The 27,623-nt window shown below is 38.1% G+C and overlaps 1 protein-coding gene and 1 long non-coding RNA gene across 6 annotated transcripts in view; one reads left to right on the plus strand and one right to left on the minus strand.

Moving 5' to 3' along the window:
- Positions 1 to 3,979, minus strand: part of LOC108879052 (uncharacterized) — a 52,952-nt gene extending 48,973 nt beyond the window's left edge. Inside the window, exon 1 of the long non-coding RNA XR_007813658.1 lies at positions 3,818 to 3,979. This is a non-coding gene — a long non-coding RNA (uncharacterized LOC108879052). The remainder of the gene's footprint in view (positions 1 to 3,817) is intronic.
- Positions 1 to 27,623, plus strand: part of il1rapl2 (interleukin 1 receptor accessory protein-like 2) — a 430,428-nt gene that overhangs the window by 307,833 nt on the left and 94,972 nt on the right. The gene's annotated exons all lie outside the window — the stretch shown is intronic.

The raw sequence follows: 27,623 nt of genomic DNA on the forward strand, positions 1-27,623 counted from the left end.
AGTTAATTAATGAATAGGATAGGTCAGAGTGAGGACAAGTGAGGCTGTCTAACAGGGACCAAGAACACAAGCATCTACCGGATCTTCTGTGCATTAAAGCACTCAGAATGGGTTTGGGTAAACTGACTGCCACCACAGTAACAGAGTAGACTTAAACCATGGCAGAAATATGTACTCTGTCTGCTTTTAATAACAGTGGATCTCTCAGTGACTCCATCCATTATTTTGACAGATGCGTAGACTCAGCAATACATCATTCATCATTACTACAGCGCTTTTAAAGTTTCCTTGAAACACACAATACCAAGCTACCCTAAAACAGTTGAATACATTTACATTCTTGGCACCATTTTGTGTATTTGTATTTGGTCTATTTGTCTTATTCCCAGATTAAACATAGATTGTTTCAAGCTTCAGTGACTTTTGACTTAACTTTGACTCTTCAGTAACATCTGCACTGTTATAAGTTTACTATAAGTTAAGTTTACACTGAATTCCATCTACACTTTTGTATTATGTGTGTGTGCGTGTATGTGTGTGTGAGTGTGTGGGGAGAGCTGCAGTCACTTTCATTATGTGCACACTGCTTGTGTTCTTGCTGTTATTGCTGTGCCATGTGCAATATGCATTGATGTCTGTAAGCAATGACAACATATTGTGCTTATTTTGTATGATACACACTCATGTACACATGCACCCTGCCTTTGCTTCACTTTACAGTTGGTTAGTTTGGCACTTGCACTCAGATACACATATGAAAACACACACACACTGAGTGATCTTCTAGTCCAACATAATATGATGTGCTATGATAAGCAGCATGAACTGAGAGTCGATACGGCTTCAACAGTATCCTTTTAGAGTACGCTGTCTTGCATTTAGTGCTCCATATCTCTTACAATTTGAATCCAGAACCAAAGGGGCCTTTTTCATCTCACATTTTGTGCTGTGGTTCAGATGTACAGCTACCTCCTGTTGAGAAGAATTGATATGAGCAGCCATAGCTTCATTTGTTAAGGAATTATTCAGTACCACATTTTCTGGGTTCCCTTCATCTGTACACTCATGTGAAGGGAGATAAGAGTGGAAAGGGGAAATCACAGCCATTCTTATACATTTTCCATGCATTTATTGTGTATGTACTATATAGGAAACAGTTTCTATTGGTTCCCATGTTGAGTTGTCCAGCTGGAACAAGAGGTTGTAAACCATTGCTAAACTCTATGATATTTTTTCTCCTGCAATGTAGATTTACTGTGTATTTAAATACACACACACACATATATATAATTCTTTTACATACAATATGTATATATTAGCATTAACAGCTCTTTATTTACTAGTCGAGAGAAAATGTTGCGAGCTCAGCATCAAACTTCATCCCTTTACTATACTAAACCCTACTACTTACTAACCCTTTACAACAGCTGTCTGGTGTGGTGGAAAGAAATGCCAATGAAGTTAGCATGCTAACCAGCTAGCCCTGGCCTATCTCATCTCATAATACCAATGTTCAAATAATGCTGCCTAGAGGACATATTCTAACCTCTTGCCTTGTAAACACAAAGAAGGTGCAAGCGCTAAGTCAGTAACAGCTGTTAATGATAATGTTGGCTATGTAGCGATAGCTGAAACTTACATATAGACCCTTTTACATAACCAAGCAAAATGTTCATCTTGGGTGTTGGGTGTCAGAATCAAAGTAGTAAAGGGTCTGACTTACTTTTAGTCACACACACAAACATGCACACAGACAGGCAGGAGAGCAGCTAGATGCCAGGGATAGCGTCCCCATCATCATCAGCAGAGCCATTTTCACCAGAGTGCTGATATTTTGGCTTGACTTTCAGACATAGGGTCGATGTCCGTCCATCTATGAATTTACAGAGATTTAGAACATGAGATTGAGCTTTTATTGTGCTTTATATAATGAGTTGCCAACCTGTCTTCTCTGCTCTTCCACACTGTGTGTGTGTGTGCAGAGGGTGCGACAGTAAATGACAACAGAATGCAGCAGACTCTCCCACTAAGCTGAAATGAAACAAATAAATTAGGTAAATAACATGTTTTTTTTCTTTTTTAGTTTAGTTTTACCTTAGACTTGCCCCACCACATCACCTCTGCCCTCCCAAGAAAATGTTAGAGAAAACACTTTATACATTCTAACAGAGACCTTCTCATATTCAGCCAGAATGTTGTTTCTTCTCGCACAATCTTGTACATTAACACAACAGGCAATCTAAGGATTTGTATGCCCCCAGTTTCTGCCTGACACCACAGGTAATCCTGTCAGATTGTCCATCCATTGAGTTAGCATGGTCAGGTCAGCCAGTCTGGTCCCACTGGTTAATGTAAATTTTTTCAAGTAACAAGTTTCAAGTAAGGCCCGGTATGCGCCCGTCGCATCGGCTCTTCAGTCTGGTGGTCTTCAGCATAAGGAGGTGAGGGAGAGTCCAATGCGGTTATGACACTATAGTTTTTAATGTTAAAAGGCTCCAGCAGTTCAAAACTCAAACTGAATACAGTTAACTCCATAATCTGTTCACTGTGTTCAGCTGTACATCTCCCTCTGAGCTGCTGCAGCAGGCGGCATGTGAGTGTCCACACCATAGATGCCACAGCGTTGCTACTGCAGCCCAGTCTTTGATAATGGCCATAATCAACAAAATGATTGATTTTATTTCATTATACCCTCCCTCAGAGAGAGAGTAAGCTAGAGATACTGGTCTTCATATTATGTTCTGTTAACTCACTGACATAATTCAAATATAACCTGGGCTCTCCTTCACTTTATGCTGACGAACACCAGGTATGCTCACAGGTTTGCATCGGCTCTTCAGAACTCACACGCCAGAGGTCGGTGCCCCTCAGTTTACAGCAGAAGAACCTGACAGCTTCAGTGTCAGGTGAAGGAGCTTGATGTGGTTGTTATATAGTTATATACATTGTCATGACTAACGACTAACTAATGTATTACATAGGGTATTTACTCTAACTGTTGTCTTGCTAGCTAATGATCACTGTAACACTGATATCTGAAGTAAGCTATGTGCAGTGCACTTCATGCTTTGGAGAGAAAGCCTGTCTGTTGTCATGACTCCCTGTATATACACTTATTACTAAACATGAAGCTGAGGAGGGAGGATGAAGAAAGATATGGAGAACAGGAAAGGAAGGAACATTAAGGGAATGGAGGAGGAGAGTGGATGGAGAGGAGATGGTGAAAGATAGTGATAGAAATGTGAGAGGTGAAGAAAGGAAGATGTGGGATAGAAAATATGGAGAGGTATAAGAGAGAAGAAAGGAAAGGTGGATGGAAGCAGGAGGAAGATCAGTAAGAGGAAGAGAAAATGAAGTTGGAAATGTGAAGAAAGGAAGATGAAGGATAGAGTGGGTGAAGAGGTAGGAGGATAAAGGAGAAGTATGGTTAGGTAGAGGAAGGAAGTGAAAAAGAAAAGGCAGGTGAACAGTGGATGGTAGAGGGGAGGAAGTTGAGAGGGGTAGGAGGTAAGGAGAGGAAGTATGGTTAAATAAAGGAAGAATAAAAGAAAAGAATGAAAAGAAAAGGAATTGTGGATGGTACAGGAAAGAAAATAAAAGACAGGTGTTGTAGCGAACCCAGCCAGACAATGGTAAAGCGTACTGATGTTTCCAGAAGAGTTTATTAATGTACAGCCGTTCATTCTTGTTTTGCACATTTCTAGTAAGAGGAAGGATGTAGATGATTTGAAGATAAAATATAAACAAATGAAAGAAGTAATTTGGCTTAGATACAATAACATGTTTGTCATGCTTTGGTCAAATTAGAAAATCTTACCTAGCTTCTTCTTTTGTGTCGGCTCTCCAAGTCAACTGAACAAAGACACTGTAGAGAATGAAACACATGGCTAGAGAGTAGATGGGTGTAAATAACCACTGAAGACAAGTGTTAGTCAGTCCAGGCTCTGGTTAGGTGAGTGTTCTGTGTAGAAGCAGTCAGTTCCAGAATGAATGCATCATAGCAGATGAACGGAAGGCTCATTATAATATAATAGAACCTTTCTCTTCTCTGTGAAACCACACACACACACACACACACACATATACAGTTGTACACTTATCTTTGTGGGGACCTGCCATTGACCTAATGCATGATACTGTCAGACCCAACAAGTGTAGTGAGCTCTAGGTTTTCAGCCCCTTACCCTACCCTCGTAACCTTAGCCATTATAACTGAATCCCCAAAATCCTGTCTCATTGCCCTGCTACTTTTTTTAAAAATCAGTTATATTAAAAATAAATAAATAATAATTGTATATAATTTTGATCATTATTGTGTACTTTCCCATAGGTTAAATTTCTATACAGCATATGCTCATTGATACAGCACCATGTAATGTATGTATTTAAAAAATATTGGTTGAATTAGATATGGAGTAGGTACGGAGTAAAGATAAAATGTACAGCAGGACATTTTGTACAGTACGCTGTTACAACAACTGAGAGTATTAATTAAAAATGAATTCAGTTACACTTGATATTAGCCTTCACTTATTCACTAACTAGTTCTTCATTAGCATGCATATTGGCTCTTTATTACTCATCACATGATCATATTATTATAGTGTCCAAATAAGTCTAAATGAAATCTCTGTAATTCCTACCACTCTAAAGTGAGGTCTTGGTCATCAGTTTCATGTGTAGTTATGTAAGAAAAGACCATATTACCATATGAACATATTATACTAAGTTATTGAGGGAAAAGTTAATGGTCTAGAAGCAATAGAATATGATCATGTATAGTTAGGGATTAATCAGTGCTTAAAGAGCCAATGTGCATGTGAATAAGCAACTAGTTAATGGTGAATAAATGTAGCCTACTATAAAGTGTTACAGAAAACAGACAGACTTCATTACACCACAGTCAAAAGATCACACTGTCAGTAAAAGCAGGTAAATGAGATATAAAGGGAAACAGAAGTTCAATGCTGTGGGGCGGCTGTGGCTCAGGAGGTAGAGCGGGTCACCCACTAATCGGAAGGTCAGCTGTTCGATCCCCGGCTCCATGCCGAAGTATCCTTGGGCAAGATACTGAACCCCACGTTGCCCATGTTTGCAACATCGGTGTGTGAATGTGTTAGAGCGCTTTGTAATAGTGCAAGCACTGTGTGGCGAATGGGTGAATGTGATGGGTAGTGTAAAGTGCTTTGAGTGGTCGATACGACTAGAAAAGCGCTATATAAGTACCAGTCCATTTTTTAATCATCTTCTTAGAGGATTTGAATTTTAATTTGCGTTATATTATTTTAATCCCTGGAAGATGTGTAAATCTGTTCAAATAGATGTATTATGTCATCAAGCTGAGTTTCCAAGGTAAATTAATTAATTTTCACAGTAAATTATGAGGTTTGCCAATTGTGATTCTCAGTGGTTTTCTCATTAGGCAAACAGTGGCCATTATAATGTGACCATAATGAAATAATCTACATCAGTTTGACTGAAAATCACAAAAGTTAAACTCCACATGCAGCTCACGTTACCCTGTGATGTTACTTGTCATTATCAGATACATCACAGAAATGATCAGGAAAGCAAACTAGCATATGGGGATAAATGAACTTTGTGATGTAATATAAGCATGAATGAACTGAGCGGTGTGTGTGTGTGTGTGTGCGTGTGTGTGTGTGTCAGTTGGATGCTACACATGCAGAATGCTGTGGGGCCAATTTATCTCATCCTGTTCAGGAAGCCAGAATACTCTCTCACTCTTATTACTCTTTTTCCTCTTTCAGCCTTTCCCCTTCTCTTCCTCTCTATATTCATCCACATTTAGATCTTTTCCTCTTTTCTCTTCATTTCTACAAATAGAGAGCTAAGAGCCAATTCTCTGGCTATTCCAGCTCCAATCCTCATGACCCAAAGCAAGATATGTGTGAGACTGTGTACATGCATGAATGTATATAGCACACACTGAGTGTGTGTATGCTTTATGTGTCTATGTGCATTGTTGACATCTGACTCTCAAACAATTTACTATGTCATGGTAGTTCAGCATTTTAGCAGCAGCATATGCTGTTGTACAGGATCCATCTATCTCACATGGTGGAATCAGGGATTTCTCCAACTTCAGCTCGGTATCTCCAAGAGCACGCCTCCACTGTAAATAATTTTCAGTGAAACCAGCCCCCAAGACATCTGTCAGTGTGTGCCAGGCCTTGGCTAAACATCTCTGTCCTTGATCCTCTAGTTAGGTCTGTGTCTCTTGGCAGAAGGTTTTATCACCATGCTTTCAACATTAAATGGAGATTAAAGTAAAGACACAGGCAGAGCCTGCAGATCAGCTGTTGGCTATGATGTTGATTCCAGGAAAATACACATAGCTGAAAAGAAATGCTGGAAATAGACCCAAATTTGACTGAGATTGAGGAAAAACCTCCAGTAGGAAGGATGTGTTCTAAATGTCACACTCTGGATGTGGTTCATTTAAGCAATATTAACCAAGAGGGTGTGCTTTAACGTCATTCGAGCACAGCGGGGATGCGGTCCAGACCGAGGCACTTGTAATATTGCAATTATACAACTATTACCAACAAAGTAAAATGTATATGGCGGAGTAATATTTTTAGTGATGAGTAAGGCATGCTGTCATGCTGTCATGCTGATTTGAGCACATTCTAAATGTCTTGACCAATCAGATTGCTTGGTTGGAACTACTTATTGTATAATCAAAGCTTCTTACTCTTTTTAAATATTCACAGCTTTTAATTAACTACTTCACCTGAGGGAAGTGTACACTTTGTAAGGCTGGCTAATCCCATGTGTTTACGATGCTGTTCAGTTTGAAGCCTTGGTGCAGACTTTAGACTGATTGTGTACATTTGGGCTTGTTTTACTTTATAGTAGTTCTGTTTTATACCTTATTGCTTGACATTTGATTTCAAATAAACCCAATTTGAAATAAAAACCAGTAAAGACAAGTGAAGTATGTTTGTATGTATGTTTGCCCATACTATTTTCCTGTTATAGAATTACTTTTGGTCAGGTCACATAAAGGGCACCACATCCATCAGCACAACTCAGCCAGTGAAGTCTTCTTTTCTCACTTAAACTAATCTATATTTACATGGTGAAGAAAAATGTGTAATGTGATGTAATGCAGCTCTGTCACAAATAGTTTTAGTGAATGTGTAAAAAGAATAAACTATAATGTTGACAGTGCTACTTGGGTCACTGAATACTTCCTGTCTGTATAAAAAAAAATCAAATCAAAATAATTAATTTATACATACCATAACTATACATATATGTAAAGACACAGTGCTTACTAAACAAGGTTTCTTTTTGCAATGGTGAAAAATGAGCACATTTTATTAAGCTGCAAACATTTAATTGAAATCCCAACATTCAGAGCAGCACTCGTGAGAAAGTGCATCCAAACTTAGCCCTTGAGCTTTACTAAATTTAAAATAGGTCTGCTTTAGTACACACTTTGCACATGTATTACGAATGAAAACTATGAGAAACAAATTGGACTTAGAAAAGCAAGGAGTCAATATATTGAGAGCATAATTATAGCATCTTTTTTCTAATGGCATACAGTTTACCTGTAACAAGACCAAGCATCTAAAGCCACACCAACAGCTCTGTGATTAATACTAATGCCCTCTTTTGAACCTGATGTTGGCACCAGAAGAAAAGTCAGAGGATCAGAAGTCCTTAAGATACAATAGGTAGGTTTCCATCCAAATTTCAAGCAAATTTAGGCCATAGAAAATACTTGCATATTTAAAATACTTGCAATTAATGCATGTTTCCATCCTGTCATATGGATACTTGACATTGGTTCCTCAAGGTGACCAATAGGCAGAGCTTTTCTCCTTTAGTTAGATGCCATTAAACCATTGTAGAAAAAGAGGTTGCAACAAGGTGATGGAGTTAAAAGAGTCACTGCTGGTAAAGAAATGGTGCACTGAATGTGTTTCTTGAAGGCCATTCATTCCAGAGTCATAACTGTGGGTTAGAGAGGCAGGGGGTTAGAGAGGCAGGGGGTATTGGCATGTGTTTCTGTCTGCAGTTCTGCTGTCTTTTTTGATGCTATTACTAGAAATTTCCATTGTCAGAAATACGCAAGGGCAAAGATCTGGTGGAGGAGAGAAAATTTAATTAGGACAATTAAAAAAAAAAAAAAACAATTACAGTGCAATAAAAATGTTTATATGCATTTTTAAGCCTCTGCCAGAGGCATTATGTTTTTAGGTTGTCTGTTTGTCCTCCGCATGTCCATACATGTGTCTGTCCTATTCTTGTGAACACAGTATCTCAGGAATGCCTTGAAGTTCACTTGGACTCAAGAATGAACGGATTATATTTTGTTATTTAAAGGTCAAAGGTCAAGGTCCCTGTGACCTCAAAAAACATGCTTTTGGCCCTGACTCAAGAGGCCCTATGCTAATTATGACAACATTTCACACAAATATTTAATATGATAAAATTATGATATGATGACATTTTAGGTCAGCTTCACTGTGACATCAGCTGGTTGCAAAATCACTTCTCTGGTCATTCAACACCCATATTTTCTGCAATTTGACTGCTTGGTGGAGGCATACAACCACGAGAGGGTAATTCCAGGGTCAAGCTAAAATTAATAATTCTCAAGACCCTGATCGATTACTACTACAGTGTGATTGTGATTAAAATCCTACTTTTGCAGTAATTTCAGGTCATAAGTCAAAGTTTGACCAATGGTCAGTGATAGCATTAGCCATAAACAAATCACAACAGAATATTAGATGAAGAAAAGCTTGCAGTGCTAATTTTATGAAACCTTCCCCACCTTATTCAACCAGTCTTAAATTGAAAGTTTTTTTTTAAAAATGTGTTTGTGTGTGAATACCCTTATGTGTGTTCGTGATCACGCAGTTGTTAGTGATACTGTGTGATCTCTCTAGTGATCACAGAATACAGAGTCATATAGTATTACTGCTGTAGCCTGGAGAGTGGAGGCCCCAGAATAGATCACACACTGAGACACACACTGAAATACTTAAGCAAACATAAACAGATGAAGCACATACACGGTTCGCTGGGTAGAACAGATCTGATTGGGTCAGAGCAAGGGTAACTCAGGGTCAGTGGAGGGAGCGAGAAATGAGGGAAAAAACAGAGAAAAAGAAACAGAAAGAATCGAAAAACAGAAAAATGAGAAAGAAACAGGAAAGAACGAGACAACTGTTTTAAAGAAGCACAGTTAAGGTAGAAGGAGGGAGAATGAAGAAAGGAAATGAGAACCTGGCTTTTTAAATCTTACCTTTCAAATATGACCGCCTATTGTTATATGAGGTAAGAGCCACACTTCGGCCAGATTATGATGTCTGACCTAGTTTTGTTAACTGACGAAGACTGCGATGTCACTGAAAACTCTGAAAAGCTGGAAAGTGAACCTTTGAACTTGTATTTTGTTGTATTTATTGTTCAGGTTGTATAGAATGAAAAAGTAAGAAAAAAATGAAAAGGGCACTTTCTGAAAAATGAAATATTAAAACTTACAGTTGTTTTTATATCTAAAGTTTCAGCAGAAACTACAAAATAATGAATAACATAGATGGAAATGGAGAGATAAATAGACTGATGGAGCAAAGGAAAGAGAGATGTAGAGCTGTTTATCATGTTATTACTAAATCCAAGCCAGAAATGCAGGTCATTAAAAGTTCATGTACATGTAACATATATACCCATAATTTAACTTAAAATTGAGACATAATGAATTATAATTTAATGATAAATGCTTATTTACTGTGCCACTGTAGGTACATACAATAAAATTAAAATGGCAGCAAAAACATAAATAAAATAATCTACATCTCAACCCTGATTTACATCATTATCCAAGACATTAATGTAGCTCATTGAAATGATCAAATGATAGATTCTTGGAGGAAGTGACAGACATAAAAGTCTTTTTATTTTTTAAATCAAAGTGCATTTGTGCAGACAGAGGGACAGTGAGAAGCAGACAGACTGAACTCTCTAATCTTGTTTTTATATCCGTCATACCCCACAGTGAAGAGCTCCAGCAGCCCTGAGCTGCCTTCAGGAGCAATCTGCTACCTACTGCACCACAGCTCTGTGTGCGTGTGTGTGTGTGTGTGTGTGTGTGAGAGAGAGAGAGAGAGAGAGGGAGGGAGAGAGTGTGTGTGTGTGTGTTTGCCCGCAAGCCTACATACATACAAATAAGAGTAGGTGTATGATGATGTATCTGGCATGATGTGTGTCCTCGTTCTTTATGACTGTATAAGAACTGAAGATATCAAAATGTTGGGATAGCTGGTTGCACATTTTAGAAAATGGACTATAAAAGAAATCAAAGACAACAAGATCATCTGCTTAGATTTGATAGTTAAAAAAATGTATCTGTTCCCAAAATGTTATATATATATATATATATATATATATATATATATACACATACATACATATACATACATATATATGTACACATACATATATATATCCAGTAATCTACTGGATCTACTGAAATGTAACAAAAGGCATGCAAAGTTTGCAGAAGCCTCTGCACATCCAAACTCCACCTACACTTTCCGTTATACTGCCTGATGAGACCTCTTATTTGGGCTATGAGGACAGGTACACACTACACTTGACTGACACACTGGCCTCTCCTGTTAATTTTGTTGCACCTGTTAAGGAGGGACAGTTTACCCATCTTATCATTTTTCCTGGTGCATGAACTATCATCAGAAAAAAACAAGACACTTGCACACAGTAGTTTCCTGTGATGGAAATATGCCATTTATATTTGTTTAATGTTTTTGATTTTTATGATTATAGTCTTCTTATCAGTCCATGCAGACCTGATGTTGTCATCTGCCACAGTTTTTCATCTCTTCAGTGGAAGCGTCAGTAGTTGTAAATCATGTACCTCATGATTTATTCACTAGTCTCTTTCCATTGCACTTTTTTTTGATATAACAACTTGTCATCCTTATTAAAAACTTTCAAAATGAAAATACACACAATAACCGGTGGATGGCAACATACTCATACAAGCATGACAGACAGTGATCATAAAGGTAAGAGTTCCTTTTACAGCAAAAAAAACACCAAACCTTTGTGCATCCTGTGTTTATGTGCCACAAACAGCAAATGTGCCAACTGTACAGACTGGGTGCAGGCATTGCTACCTACATGCTAGCTTTTTAGCACACTTTCAACTCACTCAGGCATGTCTTTGCCTACATTCTCGCCACCTGGAGCGAATTGGAATCTGTTCAACTCCACTGTCTTTTTATTGACCTTGTATGCAGCCATCTCTAAAAGTCATGTCACTGTCATTCTGAGCATACCTTTACATTGTTCTCTGTTACTTACCAGGCAATCCTATGCTTTCTGTGCTATGCTAAATCTCTGAGCTCATCCAGTTAGCATTCATTTTCCAGATTTACTCTAGGTGACATCATTGTCTAATCTTGTTCCTCTGCATACTTTGTTTCAACCAATTTTCTCTCTCTCTCTCTCTCTGTATGTTTGCTTCTCTATTCCTCAGTCTATTTCCACCCGTAGCCATTTTTCAAAAAAGTCTCATTCATATTTCAGAGGCATTTCAAAGTAAAATGCGTGTTAGCAAAGTACACAGCATTCAGGCTAAATTTAACACTGCTCAGGATTTCTGTGTCTGTGTGTGAGAGACAGACAGGGAGAGAGAGACAGACAGAGGGAGACAAAGAAAGAGAGGTGATTTGCTGTGGTGCAAAATGTTTGTAACCTCACTGGAATAATGTTAAGCCTAATGCAACATTACTTCCCCTGCATGACAGTTTCCCCCTCCCATGCACACACACACACACACACTTGCTCTTTCTGTAGGACACAGAGCACATTAAAAGAATGTGTGTCTTTCCCTTCCTGTCTACATCTGTTGCTGTCCGTCTCTCCATCTCTCTCACTGTTATTTTCCTTTTTTCCTCTCTTGTCCCTTGTTCTCTCTCCCCTCTTTCTTTCTCTCTCTGCCTTCCTCTCACTCTATTGTTTCCTGTCCATCTTTCCTCTCTCTGTGTTACATTGTTCTTCTCTTGATCTCTCCTGTACTCTCTTGTCCTCCTGTTCCATCTATTCCCCTCTCTTTCTCAATTCGACACACTGTGTGTGTGTGTGTGTGTGTGTGTGTGTGTGTGCGCGCGTATGTGTGTGCGTGTTTGTACGTGTGTTAAGGGCTCATGACCTAGTTAGAGACTCACCTCCTAATTCATTGTGAAATTGGCTCTGTTCTCCAAAGACAGAGGGACTCGATGAGGTTACTACACACTCACACACACACACACACACACACACACACACACACACGCATACACATACACACTTGCTCTTCCTATTAACATGACTTTGCAACTTAAATAGAAAGCGAGACACAGAGATGGCAGGAGACAGAGGAGAAAGAGACAAACAACACAAAGAACAGAATATTCGGCTGTTGTTGATCTCATTGATCTAAAAGTTAGAGGTCAGGGGGTTATGTAACATTTAAAAGATGCATTATGCCAATTTTAGAATTCATTGTCTGGGTTTGCATCCCCAAACCAATTCATGGCGATTGGACTCAGGGCACAGTTGTATTTCTAAAAAGGTCATGGCATCGAGGCACTGGGAGCTTTCTTCACCCGGCAGTGATGCAGATGACCGAATGTTGGAATGTTAGGGCACAACATTTTCTCTCAACTCAAATCAAATCTCTTTGCTCAAACTGCTTTAACTGTTTCTTATTGTAAAGTGAACATAATCGCAAAGGCCAAACAGGCTAGAAGTCCAGTTGTCACTCAGATATGTGCATTCATTGTGGGAGTTTTAAAGCTGCTTCCTCTGCTTCCTTTCATAATAAAATAGAGAATTATCCAGTTATTAATCAGAAAAATACTTTTTAAATTCTTGTTTTAGAAAAATGTTATCAAAGGGCATAAAAGTTTTAATGGGCTCTTCATAGATCAGCTCAACAAGGTTGGGTATGGCAGTGGAATCAATGAATTTAGCAATGAACTTGTGACTGGAACATACTGAGCATGTAAACACTAAAGAAATGCACTATAGTTTGAGAAGTTTCTTAGTGATAAGTCAGAAAATAAAACAGATTTCTTAAAACAGAGGAACTGTTATGATGATCAGTGATTGTGATGACGTAAAATCGCACTCAAATATGAGAGAAAATGTGATAGCTGTGTGAAAATTCAAACCTAAGGTGTGAAGATGATAAATTTCTGTTTTAAAGAGAATATTTTTCTCAAATGTTGTACACCGTGATGAAGTTTGACAGTATACATATAGAGAGAGGTACAGACAGGTATAAAGACTGATGGTGAAAGCAAACAGAATGACTCATGTCAGCCACCACCGTTTGGTGTTGTTACTTGTAGATTATTACTTATCTATTTTAGGATCCTGTTCCTTAGTTTGCAGTCTTTCAGTTGAATGCTTTATAACATAGGCAAAGTGTTTCATAAAACTTTTCCCATGCAATTACATGACTTTAACCCTCTTTAAATAAGTGTCCTCATTAGGGAAATGATGGAGTTGAACAAAGAACACTTAGTATGATGCATTTTTCCAAATATGTTCTCTTGTTGTATTGAAAACAATTATTAGTTTTAAAGTATTTCTAGTCATCAGTAGAAGTACTGATATGAATTATTTTGTGATGGTCTAATAAGCATACATACATACATACATATATATATATATATATATATTTTTTTTTTTTTTTATATATATATATGTGTGTGTGTGTGGTGTGTGTGTGTGTGTGTGTGTGTATGTATATGTATAGCTTATTTGGTAAAGTACTGACAGTGTCATCCTGTCAATAAAGGAGTCATGTTGGGAAACGCTTGTAGGGATTATTTGGGTCCACAATGACAAATGTTTAGGAATGAAGGTTGTGGTATTGCTGGCAATCAAAATGCAAATGTATGCTCTGTATTTTTGTTCATGTGACTGTTTGATATGACATACACCACTCTCTATAGGATAGGGACATACACCAAAAATGCTAGCAGTTAATTGTACCCCCAAAGTATCTCACTGGCCTAACAGTTTCTCCAAATTAAATGGCAAAATACATAATTCGTAATGCCCTAAGTGTTTTCTGGTCTGATGCAACTATTAGCAGGATGATATTATTTGACTCAAATGACTCGGGTAGGGTTAGGAAAAGTTTGGCTAGTCTCAAAGTCAAGCCTTTTGTTGGACTCCAGGACAGCAGTGACAGCATTTCCTCCTTTACCAGGCATCTTAGTCACTAGTCATTCAAAAATGTTTTCTTTTCATCAGATATATACAGAACAGCAGGGGTGTTTTATTGTGTAATATGGATTTCCTCGTGATATGATTTGCACTTTAAAAGAATTGTTGTACCTGAAAAATCCTTGTGGAAAAAGCAGCAACACATTGTCATATTCATGTGTTGATTAGTGAGAATGTGTTTTTGACAAATGTCCTCAAAATAACCTCAGTAATAAGCCCATGAAGATGCAAATTAATGCTACCAACGGCAAAAACGTGGTATTCTTTTGTTGGATAAAGGCATTTTGCTGTTAAAATGATAAACAACATTAAAACAAGTTCCAATGAGGCATTTGTCAGTACGATTCTTAGGATTATTTTGGATTTTTTTTTATTTATGGATACTACAGAAGAAAAACACAGGCAATGCCAGACTAAGAGGAGGGATACACACAGCACAGATAGTGAGCTGAGTTTCAACTCACAATGTCCTTGAACTGATAAATCATGGCAATGAAATTTGGATTGTATACTTCCTTATCACACATCCCCATGTTTTACTTTTAATTTAATTCAGTCTATCTATTTATACACTGAGGTAAACCAGGTGATTACCTTCACTTTGTTTCTTAAATGTATTTCTGTATCAGCTCTGCCATACTAACACATGATGGCACAAATCAGAAACCCTGCACAGACAACCACTGACATCAAAGTCACAAAAGCAAATGGAAGTTAGAGTTATGATTTACCTTGCTTTTTCTTGCCTTTTCTAGTTGTATTTAGGTTTGTCTGTTGGCGTTGAAGTCATTCTAAGTAGTAAATACTGTACTGGATAATTAATGCAATGCTTCACAAAACCACCCCACTTGTTTGGAACTCTGCATACATGGACATAACAAGGAAATATAAAGGAACTGGTCATTCAAAACAGTCTATTTCTGTAGCAGTTCAGTAGACCAGAGGCCACTCTGATAAAGCAAATTCTCAGAATAAATTAACAAGGTTAAGAAAACCAAACTGGAATTAGGTGCAGGCATCAGTGGGAACTTTGATGATTCCTTGACTTTTCATTTAGTATCTAGTTCATCTGGTAAGAAAAATATAATAATCTGTTCAATACCTATTTATCAGTTTATCAGTCTAACGATCACCAAAATCGGATTATAGGATTCATCATCTGGGCAACATAGATATTTGTACAAAAATGTAATAGCAATCCATCCAGTATTGTAAAGACATTTCAATAAACTCTTAAACTAAAATGTCAGCCTCATGGTGACATTAGAAGAAATCACATCATTTAATGGATGAGAGATTTTAGTCTAGTTTAACTGGTGTAAGAATTGACAGACGACTGACATTTCCATTACTAGAGCCATGCTGCTAGCAGGGCTTAAAACTAAAATATCTGGTTTCTATAGAGATGATAGGGAGGGAGAATCTGTTCTGCCATCAGAAGATTGGAGGTCAAGGTCATGCCTCTGGTCTGGCAGACTTTGCTATATTATCCATCAGCAAGACACTGAACCTCTGTTGTACCCGATTCTCACCTTTGACCTTGATGTGAAGGGCAGGGAGGGTGTTGATTGGCTCAGTTTGTCTTTGGTTAAATCACTGCAAATATTTAAAGCTCTGTATGAAACTATAATGTTTAGGATGGAACTGACTGCGAGTATTAAGTTTTTGAGAGAGCACATTTTACTCCAAACAGATAAATGGATTAACTAAAGTAGTCTGTAGCATCAAATACACACATTAGAACAACTGATTTATTTCTTAAAGATTACCAGAGTAGGAATTATTCAGCGGCACAGAGCATTAAGGAGGCACTGTGAGCCTGACAGAGTGAGAGAGTGAAGCAGGTTTGTCTGGGTAATTTTTGGTGTGTTTGGGTGCTTTTGGATGGAGTTTAACTTTAAACAAACACAGCACTGCAAGAGAGAGATATGTCACTCCCTCTCTGTTCATCCTGGATAGGCTGAAACCCAAGTCAAGTTGGTTTGGGATGATAATGTCAGTAAGCTTGGTTTCAGCTGTTGAAGGACTGATGCTTCTGTTTGTGGTCTAGTTTCATGTCAGCACATACAGAGAGCACCCAGGGAACATAGCAGGCATTTTACATTATATTTCTGTTTTAGAGATATTGAATTTTATTCTTATTGGCTTTTTTCTTTTAGTGTGTGTGTGTGTGTGTGTGTGTGTGTGTGTGTGTGCGTGAGTGTATTTGGTTGAGGTGACTTGATACCCTTTGTTTTCTTCCACTTGAAACATGATTCAACATGATTCAGCCACTGGTCTGGAAAATAAGGAGTCAAGAGGTTCATTATGTCTATACACTCACTCTCTCTCTCACACACACAAGTTTAATTTGTCCATTGATGTTGAAGAAGGGCACAAACACATGTTTTTTCACCAACACACACACACACACACATATATTTGCTCAAAAGACCATCAGTGCTAACTTTCTCTCCATGTATGTGGCCTTCTCTCTCTCTCTCTCACAGACACACACACACACAGACAGAAAACCCAGTGGTCAAGTTAATTGCATTAGACAACCTTAAGATGCAGACCCTTCTGTCTCTCACACATCGATACCTCTGGCAGAGAGGCAAGCAAAGAAAAACAAGAAAAAGAGCAAAACAAGACGAAAACACTGATAAAAAAAAAAAAAAAAAACGAAAAACAAGTTGAGGAGGAAAAAATAGTGGCATGATTATGTAAATTGGTTTATGCCAGGTTAGCCACACTGAAACATTAATAACAAACTATGTTTACACTGAGAAACTTTGACAAACTTTATCCACAGCATTATTATCTGTGGCCTGCAGAGAACAAGATATTTCATCATCTGTTTCCTCCATTCCACATAGAAAACCAATATGCAGAAAATAAAATTAGTTTACTAAGCAGAGCTCACTCGCGCTATCTACTACACTTAAAAAAGTTTGATAAATAATCTAAAAATAAATTTAGAAAAATATTCAGATTCTTTTGGATCTACTTCTTAGATACTGTTTTATACTGTAATGACAAGAAAATGTTTTTGGCAGAATTGTATTATTTATCATTAGATGGGTTGTGCAAATTAAATGTTTGCCAATCCTTAATGACAAGGTGACGGTGCCACAGAGCATTATCATCCCTTAAATTCAGATTAATGACTGTTACCAGCATATCATTTCACCAACAACAATAACCATTCATTCTGCAGCCTGCATTGGACACTCTCCATTAAAAACAAAACTCAAATATTAACCACAATACAGTTAATTGGTCAACAGCCTATATACCTTGCTATGTGCTGGAACTGTTTCTTGATGCACAATAATGATGTGCTCATAAAAGGTTTGGCACTATTTTTGCTTGAGACAAAAAACAAAACCTGTTCGAACTGACCATATCAGGCACTACACTGGGAAGCTGCACATAGGTACTATATGAATGAATAAACTGTTGATCATTTCAAGCATGTATCTTCCTGTAAAACCAAACGAGACCACCAATAACAGATATTTGGAGTCAATTTATATTTGCAGAAAAAATGAAAAATTGTGTTTAAAAATTTGAGAAAACAGAACATTTCAACATAATATTTAAAAAAATAAGGTGCAGGGAACTCCCAGCTGCATTTCTTATTAATAAACCTGAAATTCTGAATAGATTAGAATAACTAAATAGATCCCTGAAGGTTGTTTTTTCCTGTAAAAAATAAATAAAGTAAAAGAGAGAAAACAGTAAAACACAATTTTAAAAAATTGAATCCTTCTCTAAAGTCTATGTCCCAGTAACTATCTTTTACTGCAGCAAAGTTTATTATGTGGGAATCAGGCAGAGGAGATAAGTGACTGATTTAAAAGCATCTGTTTTCGCCTCCAATGAATGAAATGTGTATCAGGTGAAACTAAATAACAATCTTGATAATGAGAAAAATGATTAAAATCAGATCCAATTATAATCCATTCTGATAACTGGTTGACCCCTACTTTAGAGTTGTTGGTAGGTGAAATAAACAATATTCATATTTTCATAGAAGTATCAGTTCCTTTAAGATTTGATCAAACCTCAGGATAATGAGCATCAGCCTCAAAACTCCATGAATCACAACTACAGCAAACCATTAATATATGATAGAAAAATTGTAGTAGAGTAAAGTGTGTTTAGATGATTTTAGGTTCATATTCATCCCTGAATGGAAACCACTGTCCATGAAAGAAGCCTGGAAGTAAGTTAATTGGCCAGCAGTCTCTCTGACTGGCACTGACTGCTGACTCGACATCAGAGCTGTACTGTGTGACAGATCCTTTACTGACAGAAGAGTTTCTGAAGTGAAAGTAAAAGGCTGTAAGCTGTTATCCAGCTGTTGTCCCCTGACCTCAGATAGTGAGAGAGCAGAAACATATCGGTCTTCTGTACTCCAGATATTTTGACATTTAGCACAGGTGTAATTAATAACACTAATTGCTGCCACATTCCATTCAGCTGTTCCAGTGTCAGGGCTGGGTCACTTTAATGGCTTACTGGGACACCAAAATAAAACAGCACTGACATCAGTGTTGTTAGTTCCACTTGTGTTTTTCCTGATATAAAAAGTCAAAAGGTCTGCTGTGAAATAAGCCCCCTCCTCCCTCCCCTCTATCCCTATTCATAAAATAACATACTCATTAGGAAGTGATAGTATGCAGTAATAATTAACAGTACACATGGATAAAACCTAAAAGTACAAGGCCACTGTACCATGCCCATTTCAAGCAGTCCTCCTTATCATGTAGCAAGTATTCTGTGTCATTAAATATACTCATAAATCAAATATCCTTGTATTAAATCCATAGCAGTCTACCAACTAGTGATTCAGAGTCCTTTTTTCTGAAATCCATTATCCACAACCCAGAGAGAATGCTTGATATGAAGGAGAGCAGGGAGATTAAACTGATTTTTCCTTAATATTTTCAGTAAAGTCATTTTACTGCTGAGCTACAGCAGATTTTACTGGGTTTTACTCAAGTAGTTTAATGCTCCTCATTGGGTTTGAAATTGCCATCAGGTGCTCTTCACTTTACTAATGTTTTGCTTTAGCTATTACCTCGCTTATTTTCTCCCCTCTTTTCCCAGTGCCTTTTTCATTCTTTCATTTCATATTTTTCTCACTTTTTCTTTCCTCTCAAGTGTTGTCTCTCTCTTTATTCCTGTGTCATACTTATCCTGTCTTCTTTTTTGCCCTCTTTCCTCCTCTTATGTGGCCTGATACCTCTCCTCTTTTTCCTATTTTCAAATTTTCAGTGTTAAATTGTCAGGAAAAAAAAGAGATAAAAGGTTTGACAGGCGTCAGATCATTGTGTCCTTTTCTTCTGCTGTGGTTTATCACCACCTGATTGGAAAAGTAGCACCATCAACTGTTTACCTTGATGCATCAACCCCTGATATTCACATAACAGTCAGGGATGGAAACACAGATTAATTCTCTGGAATTGTCTCCTAGTTTTCTGGAAATTTGTTTGAATTTTGCTCTAAATTTGGATGATAATGTGACTATCATTTAGCTCAGAGTCTCAGCTGGGTGCATTTATAAGAGTGGTTTGTGCTTGTGTAATGTGTTCTTGTGTGTGTCTGTGTGTGTGTGTGTGTGTGTGACTGATGATTCTGTGCTTTTTCTGCTGACACACACATACACACATGCATCACTCTCCCCTCCTTCTCAGAAAAAATGTACTCTTACCAACCCATTTAATTTTATCACAATAATTACAAGTCACTGAGCAGATAATAATTCAATTATCTAATTATTGAAGCGTTTTCTTACCTTTAATTCCTGCTCAGAAGTGTGTTCATTATAAACACACAGATGAATCACTGCAACTTTCTACTGTTAGCCAATAAGCTGTTACAGGGGAGCAATTATAGGTGAAATGCTTTGCTCAAGAGCACTGAAACAGAAGCTGGTGACTCAGGATCAGTATCTGGCGTCACTGTGTTTCTTGTACTCTGTATGAAAACAACAGAGAAGGCTAAGGGGAAAAAAAGGTTTGATGGGAAAGTTAAGAAAAGAAAATAGAAGCAGGTGTTGAAAAAAGAGAGAGAGATAAGTACAGATGGGAAAGAGTGGTAACAGCTGCAAAAGTAAAACAAAATTTATTATAAAGCATGTCAGTGTAACCTTTTGACGACCTGAATATCTTTTGTGCAGTACATAATCTGACTGAGAGTAATTTGTATCTCTGTAACAAGGGAGAGAGGACAGGGGAATCTTTCTGAGAAGGTTATTTCCACTACAGCCAGACAAATTCATCATGCGCTCTCTGGCACATTCTTAAGTGTGTGGGTTGCGTTTCTATGTGTGTCTTACTGTATGTGTTTGTATGTGTGCATCAGGCCTGATTTAGCCAGATAGTCTGACCCTCAGTGACTTCACTCCTCTCTGCCTCTGCTTTGAATTTTATCCCCTTCCATACTGATCCATCTGCCTCATCCCTCCTTGTGTGATTCACTAAGATTATTTCACCTGTACTTTATTTCACCTGGGCCCCTGGCTATGTGTTTTTTCTTATGCTTCATTTCACTTGTTTCTAGTACAAAATAAATACTATCACACTTGGATATAGGAAATTCTGGCAGTAAGCAGATGTGTTAACCTATGTGAGTGTACAGTATGTCACTTGTAATGAAAATACAGCATGAACATTTTGCGACCACTTCAGAACTTGAATTGTTGTAACCTGAGGTCTTGTGACTTGTAATGATGAACTGAGGTTGAATGAACTGCTGAGCGTTTACTCTGCTCATTAAATGAAGTTTTTAAAGAAACAAAACTAGCATGTTGGCAGACTTCCCAGCATGCCTTGTTTAAGAGTTAAAACTCTCCAGAATCCACAAAGATAAGTCATGGTTGTTTCCTTTTAAGGTTAGTACTGAATTCAGTCCAACCCTGCACACTTAGAATTGAACAGTGTCACTGGCAGCAGCCTCACTGTTATTTTTTTACTGACACTGACACAAAGTGACTCTGACAGCTTTAAGTTGCTTTTTGTTTAACATGGAGAGCTTAGAAGATGAACCAAGGCAAACTTACCCAAAGACTGCATTAGTTATGTTGAAATGGAGGTTTAAAATTTGAACTAGATTTGCAAGTTCAAACAACAACCTAAGCAACTCAATAAATTAACAAATCTAAATCAACCAAACTAAAACAAGGGTCTGTACAATGCAATATTTAATCAGGACGACATCTGGTGGTGTTTGCAGAATCTATCCATCCATACATTATTTATACCACTTATCCATAGGGGTTGCAGGGGGGCCGGAGCCTATCCCAGCTGACATTGGGCGAGAGGCAGGGTACACCCTAGGCAGATCGCCAGTCCATCACAGGGCCAACACATATAGACAAACAGCCATTCACACCTGTAATGTCACCTCTTGCTGTGAGGTGATGGAACAGGCAGTTTAGAGTCACCAGTTAACCTAACCTGCATGTCTTTGGACTGTGGGAGGAAGCCAGAGTACCCAGAGAGAACCCACGCAGGCACAGGGAGAACATGCAGACTCCACACAGAAAACCGAACCCAGGGCTCAAACCCAGAACCCTCTTGCTGTGAGTGTAGTCCTAAAAGTCATCTCATATTGTGTATTATAACATCTCCATTAAATATATAGGTAGTGATTAAGAATGATATACACTGGGAAACAAACATTAACAGAGAATGTGTGATTGTTTATACTTATTCTCACTATGTTTGTATTTATATATCAAGAGTTATAACACTGGAAATATTTAGAACCACTGTGATACTGGCCTTTACCATCTCTCTATGGGCTTGACCTGAAGTTACCTTCCTTCCACAGGCCTGACCTAAAAGTCACCCTGTTATACAACCATAGCAGGCCTTCTCTCTTATCTTGAAGAATAATGATGGTTAGGCCTTAGGAATGCTTACAGCTGATGATGGGTAAGCCACAGAAAGTCATGAAGCAGCACTGGAGGGGAGGGTGGATGGCTGGCCCACTGGCCACAGGACCTGGGTGTGTTTAGGAGTCCTGGAGATTTGCCACACATAGACATCAATGTAGTTACATCATGTTTTTTTGAAAAAGATAGAGACTCTGTTTACTATAAAATCAGGCTATCTGAGGCTTTTCTTCAGTCCATGTCTCTACAGCTGTGAGAGAGCACTTAGTCTTTTTAGACTTATAGTCTTATTACTGTCTTTGACAGCCAATAGCAGGATCACCTGCTGTTTTTGGTGCCTGTGTTGACGTTTGACACATACACCTGTACATATTAACACATCAGTGGAAAATGAAAGGTCTCGCACGTTATAATTATATACTTATATCATAATTATACTTATTCCCAGCTGGAAGCTTTTATTCTTTTTTTGTAAGATCAACACAACATGAAAGCAGCATCAGCCCACTGACAATATATAAACATGACTTTTGGCCACAGAGGCTAAAATTTCAAAACACAGCATTATGAAAAAGTTGATTCTGAGGTTGACTGATGTTGATGTTCTTTTCCCAAAAATGTCCTCAAATTTTGGAGAACAGCTCAAATTAAATTTCTGTGCGATGCCCCTTTAAGCATGCTATGATAAGTGAAAGGAGAGAAGCAGAAAGAAGAGAGACAGGGAGAAGAAAAGAGAGCCAAGAGAGACAGAGAGAGAGTAAGGATGAGATGAAATGCGACACAGGTCATTACACTGGACTTAATGAAGCCTGTTTGCCTTGATAACTACCCATTTCATTAACTGCTGCTACACAACACCCTGTTTGCTCGTGACACACATGCATATACACCATCTTCTGCCCATTGTCTGGGACCATGGAGTGAGACATTAGGTTAGATGAGAATGTGATTAATGAGACACCAATTAATTATAGACAATTACAAGTACCTCTCACTACCTTAGTCTCATTCTTTTTCTTATTGCCTCTTTCTCTCCCTCTCTCAAGTCTGTCTCATTAGTTTTTGCTCTTTTTATTACAGACTGTAGACAGGATAGACACCTAATGTTAGACAACTTAAAATTCATGTGTTAACAGTCTCATAGAAAAACAGGAAAATGCTCATACCATTTCTTGCAGGTTGGTTTTAAAACGAGACATTTCTGACTCATTTAACTTTTATTCAACACAGTGGTATTAACACATAAAAGGAAATGTCATTGTGCTAAATGCTGATTTTACTGAAATCCCCCTGAAATCACTTTTCAGTCAAATAACCTCAGGTGCACTTTTCTTTTTCGCTCTGTCTTTTGTTTATTACACTGTTCTTTCTATGGACACTCTGAGTTAGTGCCCCATTCATGCCCCAAAACATTGTCCAGTTTCAAGCCATGTAGGGGTGTAACAGTACACATATTAGTTACTAAGTTGGTTGACAACATTTGGCTTGATACACAATACACATTTTTTTCACCCCATGAACCCAATAAATAGAGTTTTATTAACCTAATACAGCCTAATACTATATTTTCTGTACTTAATACATAGCTTTTCATCCTCATTTTTCAGACAACCAACACACACATCTGACTGAACAATAATGTAGTAACTTGCATTTTACTGGTACGGTACATCTGAAGTGCATTTTAACACGTTCTCTCTGTTTTACACACATAACTGCAGTTATTGTGTATTGGGCTCTGAGTGCTGCCAAAACACAGGTGACCTACACTCTGTACTGCCCCTGAATGCATCCTGTGTAGACACACACACACACACAGGGTGCTGAAGCCACAGCTCTGCTAATGTGCTGCTTTCACTGCACAGTCTGTGTAGACATTGTGTTAGGCAGTATTTCAGTCCATTAACTAAGACATGCTTAGTTGGGAGTATTGTGACTTCCCCTTGTGAACTCATTTGGGATGGCTTTGATCAGTTGTATCTATTATTATTGTAATGGTCCTTACAGCATGACTTATGGCCAACAGGCCAATCTAGTGTTGTTTGTAAAAATTAATGGAAAGAATTACCTTCTGTTTCCCCAACTGTGCTGAGAAAGTGAGGAACCAAACTCCTGTATATATTGAACCTTGAATTTTGTGTCCTCAAACTGGCTGTAGATTGAATGTCAATCAATAGGATGCAGACATATATGTATATTTTACAATGTGAAAAATCTTAATCTAAGATTTATAGTCCGCACTTTACTTTTCAGACATTTTGTTTGTTTTTGCTTTGATTCTTTATAACCACACCACTTACACATCCAGTATTATTTTGAATGTATGACTCAGACCATGTTGCTTCAGCAAAACCTCTCTCTCTCTCTTTCTCTCTCTCTCTCTCTCTCTCTCTCTCTCTGTCTGTCTCTCTTTCTACCCCCCCCCAATTTTCTGTCTACCTTTCCGCCTCTCCACTGCTTGTTATTTAACAGGCTGTTGCATGACTCAGAGCACATTGTTAAAACAAGGTTGATGCTTTTTTTTTTTTTTTTTAACCAGGATGAGGTTCCTTACCCATATAAATCATTAAACTGAGATAGATACACAGTGTGTATCTCTCTCTTCTCGCTTCCTTTCTTCCTCCTCTTTCTCTCCACTCAGTACTTCCATTCATCCCTAATTCCATTCCTCTATCTCTCTCTCTCATCTAGACAGAAGTAAATGAAGGGTTGATAGACAGTAGTGTATGGAGAAGAGAGGAAAGAAGGTATTTTCTGAACTCAATTGGACCTTAATGCAGCTTCCAACAGGATGAAAACAGGTTGATATTTTTTTTCAGTACATAAATTCTCAGTAAGCATAGTCACAGCTGTGTCACTGAGACGCACTGATTTACACAATGGATGAAAGAGTTGAAAATACACACATCTACAAGACACTGCTCAGGAATTACTGTCTGCATATCTAATCCAGCTGCACATGTTAGTAAGTTAACATGGCCACTGTGACCCAGTTGCTGTAAATAAGAAGCTTAAATCACACCCTACACACCCATTGTTCATGCACACAGGTGTTTTCGCTTATTGCCTGATTAGACCTGATTATGAGTCTGTGGGCATGTACAAATAGGCCTGGCTCACTGTAATGGGACACTGAAAAAGAACAGAGCCATTGTTAATGTTATTAGTAACACCTGTGCTTTTCCACTATAATAAGTCTTGTCTGTTGTTAAAAAGGACTACTGTGCCAGACTGACATCACACTTTTTGGTCTTATTTTATGATTGTCAGTATTGGGGAGTAATGTTTTACTCAGTGGTGTGTTGCAGTAATATAATACAGTTTGTTTTCAGAAACAGGTAGTGTAAGAGATCTGAAATTCTAATTGTAATACATCACATTGCTAATCTCAGTAATGTGCCATTACTTTGAAAATGTGATATTTCCCTTGTTAGCTGACTGACTGGGAGTTTAATGAAGGATTGATGTCAGTTTCACCTCTGTGTATTCATTGGTGAGATTGGTCCAGGATATGTTAGCATGACATGGGGGCTAGCTGTGTGGGGAGGCACTTAGCCTGAACACTGAAAGGACAGAAGTGCAACTCAAGGTAACTCCAAAAGTTCTTAGATTTAGTCACCTTGTTTTGCACATAGACAGAGGGAATGTGAACCCCCACACCTGCATCTTCATTATGAGATTGGGACAGCATCCAGTCAGCAGAGGTAATGCTAAGCTAGCTAGATACCTCCAAACTGCTGGCTGGCTACCTCTTAAACCTCATAGTCTCATTTTTCTACACAAGTTAAAGACGGAAGATGTGACTTGTAGGTGTGGAGGCTTCAAAATTATCCCAACTTTCCCAGCATGCTGTGTTCAATGTATAAATATCGCTGTAAGTTTGTTCCACAACATTTCTGATACATATGCTGCATGAAGACAATTATACCAACACAATTTATAGAAATCCCAATAGTCCCAAGTAAAAGGTAATTAAGGTCTATATCATGTAATGTTCACTGTGATTTTGATGCCTTCAATGGAACTTGTAAGCTAGTGACTACGATAATGTGGTTAATGCAGAAAAGGTAAAGGCATAATAACAGAGGATAAAGATGAGGCTGTTGGTAATATCTACATTGTCCTTAGATGTATTATAAAATGACAATATATTAACTTACCACCCAATGAAAAATTAACTTCCATGGCCCCTGCCATTTCTGAAAGCTTCAGCAGACACGTCACAACTTGTGAACTCGCATCTTTCTGTCAATTCTGAGGTCCGAGGTTCAACACTAAGGATAGCTTCTGTAATTCACTAATCAAATGAGCCAGGGAAGTATAAGATACTTCTACCATTCACCACAGGATCCATTCCATGTCCAACCCAGCCCATTCAACTCAAGCTGAATATTGGACTGTATTGCTTTAACTGTTCATTCTGTATTGTAAATCCATTCAAAATGAATTTGACAGTCTGTGTCTGTAGTCTAAACAGCAAGGGATAACATACAAGCAGTGAGTCATGAGCCCTGACAGTGATTTGATCCCTGCCACAAAGTGATCCCTTCCTCTTCTGTTTCTTCTGCTGTATTGGGAACTGTTGAACTTCTAGCCAGGTGTCAGGAGTCTCATGCTCTCTGAATGAATATGAAGTAATACAACATAAGTCAGGCAGGTTTAGTGTTTGTCTGTAGATGTTGAGCTGGTTTGAATCACTGCATTATATAGTAAAGACGTTGTTGCCTCTGTTGTGATTTTGTCCATATGTAAAACAAACTAGCCAACGTAACCTTTTCCATAATAACAATAGGCCTTTATTGAGTGCAGCCTTTTATTGAGTGCAGCATGTGTATCTTCATGATGTGGACTGGGATGATTGTGTGTGTGTGTAATCAGTGTTACTGTCTTTGTCACTTCTCAGCATGTATTGATCTATGCTGCCCAAATTCAAGAGGCAGACAAAGAGCAATAAGAGCAAAGGAGAACAAAGGAGACAGATAAAGAGGAACAGACAGAGAGAGAGAGAGAGAGAGAGAGAGAGAGAGAGAGAGAGAGAGTGTGGCTGTGTTGTTGTTCCCCCACCTGCACTCCTCATCCACATGTTGTTTTCCATCGTTACCCCAGACACAGACAGTGAGAAATCCTGACATCTATTCAATAAACTGTCAGCACAATCAACATCAGTATGTTAGGACTTTGACGAGCAACACAACAAACACAGCAGAGACAGAGGCAGCTGTTTATCTGACACAGCCACTGAAATATTCACTTGTAGTCCACCGCAAGTCGAAGTGTGGCAGGATGAAGTGGCTGCAGCTCCTCTGTCACTGCAGAGGTCAACTGTTCCATGAGTCAGTCATTTGGTTTTTTTACTCATTTATCTATTTTTGTTGGTGGAATATAATTTCCATCCCTTTCCATTTATTTTCTTGCAGAGGGTCTAAACTGAAAACACACACGTTTT

Source organism: Lates calcarifer, linkage group LG8 (assembly GCF_001640805.2).
Source record: "Lates calcarifer isolate ASB-BC8 linkage group LG8, TLL_Latcal_v3, whole genome shotgun sequence".
Lineage (NCBI taxonomy): Eukaryota > Metazoa > Chordata > Actinopteri > Centropomidae > Lates > Lates calcarifer.